The sequence below is a fragment of the Lepidochelys kempii genome, chromosome 2 (assembly GCF_965140265.1).
Source record: "Lepidochelys kempii isolate rLepKem1 chromosome 2, rLepKem1.hap2, whole genome shotgun sequence".
NCBI classification, from domain to species: domain Eukaryota; kingdom Metazoa; phylum Chordata; order Testudines; family Cheloniidae; genus Lepidochelys; species Lepidochelys kempii.
The window spans coordinates 268,906,072-268,910,674 of record NC_133257.1 but is presented as its reverse complement, the minus strand read 5'-3'; positions in this window follow the sequence as shown (position 1 = coordinate 268,910,674).

Sequence of the window (4,603 nt, the reverse complement as noted above, 5' to 3'; positions counted from 1 at the left end):
GTGGGTCTCAAGCAGCCAGAGGGAGGCAAAAAAACAAGCAGAAAATTAGAAGACAACTAGTCAGGCATCATGTAACATGGTCTTGAGAGAGTAGTTGTTGGTTTTGTTGTTGTTCTTTTGTTTTTTGATAGCATGCTGGCTAGAAAGTGGCTTGGAATTGAGAGCAAAGAAACTGCCTCCTGTTTAATTCCTACTGTGTTCACAGAATCAGACTTTGTGTGCCTTCTTTGTAAATAAAGAGGATTGCTTCAACCAAAGACTTGAATCTATCATCAATTTCTCCTTCTACTGGAAACAACCCACAAGGTCTTGAATATTGGCTATAGCTTGGGCTAAAAAGGAGTAACATTGATGTCATGAGTGGGAGCCAGTTTTCAAGGAGAGAAATTGTGAGCTGGTATTCCTGTTGAATCAAGATGGAACAAATAAGAGACGTGCTGACAAAAGTTACAGATGTCCAAAAGAACTTAAAACAAGAGCTTTGCAAAAGGAATTAAAATAAAACTTAAAGAAAGACCTAAAGCTGGAGAGCTGTAGGCCTAATAAAATAAATTAAAACAAGACCAAAAACAAATGTGCCAGACTTCACAGAAAAATAGAGCAACATCTTGAAGCTTCCCAGAAAGGATGGAGAGAATCTTGGTTGGGAAAGCAGTTACAAAGCGTTCCGGGAAGAACTTGAATCCCCTTTATACAACTACCTCTGGGTTGCCAAGGCAAATTGATGAGGTGACCTGCAACCTGACTGTCATGAATAAGAAAGTTTCCCACAAAAATTGGAAGACCAGGAAGGCCCTGTCCTGCTTGGTACTTGGTAAGGGAGATGAGCTGCAGCGAGGACTTACGGAGCTGAAAAATCATTTAAAGAAGAAAATCAAAGAGTCACAGAACACTAAGGAAATCAGCCACCTGGGAGTAGAATTGGCCAGAGAACTTTGGCTAAGACTAGATAGCTATAACATCATTTGTAACCCACAGTGGCCCAGGGGGGAGAGGTTAGATTTGTACTCTCAAGATGGGACAAAGTACTATCTTTGTTGTGGGGGGGAAACCCCACAGAAGGCTTCTCGGGGAGGCCCTGTAGGAATTGTTCTAGGACTAGGGCATCTATTATCACCCCCACTGTTTGCATCTTGTGCCTTAGCCTGTGGGTGGCCCAGTCCCTCAGTCTCTGGGAGAATGCACCAGGCTGCATAGCCCCTGTCCATTGGGCTGATGGGAATTTTTGGCTGTATTTCTCTGCCAACAGGCCCATCCGGTCTAGGATGGCCACCCTCACTGTCTCATAATGCCAGGTCTGTTCCCCACTCAAGGCCACATAGGCTGCTTGAGCTTCTCCTGCTAGGTAGGGAGCCAGCCATGGGGCCCAGGTTGCCCTATCCCATCCAGTGCCCATGGCTACCCACTCAAACATACCAAGGTAGGCATCCAGATCAACTGCAGGGCCCATTTTACAGAGTCCCAAGCCCAGCAGCCAAATGCCATCCCCTACCACAGGACTCACCATTCATTAGGAGATGCTGCTTTACGCTGGCCTGCTCTCTTATAAAGTCCTGTAGGCTTTTTAGTTGTTCTGCCTGCCAGGTTAGCAAGGCCTGGCTCTGCCTGGGGGACTGCTGGAAGCCTTGCAGTGCCTTGTGCATCTGCTCCTGCTATTTGATGAGCCACTGCAGGGCCTCCTCCATCTCCAGGCTGCCAACCACATCCATTGGCTCAGGATCCTGGACAAGGCCCCACATGTAACAGGCCACAGGCAGGCCCCTTTGTCTTCTGCCACTTCTGCACCCACAAACCAGCCAGAGACCTCTGCTGTGGTGAAATCACCTGTGCTATTTATTTACAGTACAACTTCCCACCGACTTGTAGCTACCAACAGCATCAGGCTCATAGCCTCAGGGACTGCTAACTTCTGCAGCCATGGGGCACATGGCCTCTAACTCCTTGGCTACTCCCTTTCCTCCCCCTTGGCTTCCTTCCTGCCAGCCTTTATGTAGCCCCTGGCTAATGAGGCTGACAGCTGTTCTCTATTTGCCACTTACGGCTGGGCTTACTCAGGCAGCTCCAATTCCCGTTTCCTGGTTGGAGCTGGCGTGACAGAAGGCTGGCTCAGGGTTTCCTAGCCAGCACCCTGTCATACAAATGTATACCTCTGGGAACAAAGAAGGTAAGCTGTAGTTACAGGGTGGGGGACTCTATCCTTGGAAACAGTGTTCTCTTGGAAAAAAAAGATTTGTGGGTCCTGGTGGATAATCAGTTGAACATGATTGATTCTCAGTGTGACACTATAGCCAAATTTTCTAATTAGAACCTAGGATACATAAACAGGGGAATCTTGAGTAGGAGCAGAGAGGTTATTTTACCTGTGGATTTGGCTCTGGTGCAATCACTGCTAAAATACTGTGTCCAGTTCTGATGCCCATATGTTGATAAATCGAAAAGGGTTCAGAGAAGAGCCATGAGAATAATTAAAGGATTAGAGAACATGCCTTTATAGTGGTAAGCTCACGGAGCTCTGTCTATTTAGCTTAACAAAGAGAAGGTTAAGGGGTGACTTGATTAGAGTCGATAAATACCTACATGGGGAACCAATATTGAATTATGGGGTCTTCAGTCTAGCAGAGAAAGGTCTAACACAATCCAATGGCTGGAAGTTGAAGCTTGACATATTCAGACTGGAAATAAGGCATAAGTTTTTAATGGTGAGCGTAATTAACCATTGGAACAATTTACCAAGGGTTACGGTGGATTCTCCATCACTGGTAATTTTTAAATCAAGGCTGGATGTTTTTCTAAAAGATCTGTGATAGGAATTATTTTGGGAGGATTCCATGGCCTGTGTTATACAGTGTGTGATGGGGTATATAGTTCCACACTGGAACTGAAGGAGTTAAGGAGAAGTTCTGGGCACAGGTGACTCTGCCCCCGCCACCTGTACAGCCTGCTCCTGCTGGAGGAGGAGCTTAAAAGGGAGCCAGGCAGCTAAAAAGTGGACAGACCTATCCTGAGAGCTCCCGAATGGGGGGAACTGCAGAAGCTTTCGCTCTCAGGAAGAGGCTACCAGCTGAGCCCAGCTGGATTTCTCCTCTCTTATGTTGAACTTTGAGCCTTTTGGGGGAGGCAAATGGTAGGAAGTGGCCCAAGGAGGCACCCTTGAGGTGCTCCAGGGTGCTTGATACTGTTGCCACTCATAGGGCCCTGGGTTGGAGCCCGTTGGAGAGAGAGGGCCCAGGTCCTTGTCGCAGGGAAGGGAGGTTTATGCCCTCCCAGAAGTAAGGAGAGAGTAGAGACATTCAAAGCCCCGAGGCAAGGATGATCCACCTATAGGGGGTCAGGAGGTGGACTTACATCCTCACCACAGGTAGGGCCTTGGGACTCTGTATATTTCTTTGAAATCTGTAACTCTAGAAAGGGGCCTGAATTGGTGACCCAACGAGAGGGTATGCCGGCAAGAGTTGTTGTTGAGGATGAGGTTTGTGGGGAGTGGAGGCCCAGTGACCTAACCACTAGGGGACACCACCGGTAAACCCAGCCCTCTACCTGTCAGAAGGGGTCAGATTAGATGATCACAATGGCCCCTTCTGGCCTTGGAATCTATGAATCTCTAGCAGGAGACCTTTTCATTTGGGCTAATGTGTCTTTCTGTCTCCCTTTTTCGTACCTTTTCCCCATCGTCATTTCTTGTTACATCTGTTTAGAACATTGCATAGCGGGCTGGGGCTATGGGAGCATTGCATAGCGGGCTGGGGCTATACAACCTGGGGCTCCGGAGCCCCATGCGGCTCTTCAGAAGTCAATATGCGGCTCCTTGTCCAGGCACCGACTCCGGGGCTGGAGCTACAGGCGCCAACTTTCCAGTGTGCCGGGGGGGTGCTCACTGCTCGACCCCGTCTCTGCCACAGGCCCAACCCCACTCCACCCCTTCCCGCCCCCTCCCTTGAGCCTGCCGTGCCCTCGCTGCTCCCTGCTTCCCTCCCAGAGCCTCCCGCACGCTATGAAACAGCTGATTGGGAGGGAGGGGGAGGAGCTGATCCACGGGGCTGCTGGTGTGTGGGAGGTGCTGGGAGAAGGGTGGGGGAGCTGATGGGGGGGAAGGGGCTGCTGATGTATTACTGTGGCTCTTTGGCAATGTACATTGGTAAATTCTGGCTCCTCCTCAGGCTCGGGTTGGCCACCCCAATTTCTCATCATTAGGCTCACAAATGGGGTGGGTCTACCAGTCCGCCTTACAGTCTTACAGCAGCCGCCCCTAACACAGGGAGGGCCCTTTGCAGCAGTATCTCGAGCACCAAGGGAGTGCATTGCTGTCCGTGTGCTGGGGCCCCTGCCTGACACAGACGCCGGCAATCAGTATTTACTGGTAGCGACGGATACTTCACAAAATGGCCTGAGCCTTATCCGATATGCAATCCAGACCTGCTGTGACAGTAGCAGGGGTTCTAGTGAATGAATTCTTCACCAGATCTGGGGTCCCAAGTGAGTTGCACAGGAAACTAGAGGCAGATTAAGGTTCCGTGGGGCCCTTGGCCAGAGTAAGTGGGGGGCCCCCTCCCCACAACTTCTGCCCACAGTCCCACCCTGATTCTGCCCCTTCCGCCTGTGGCCC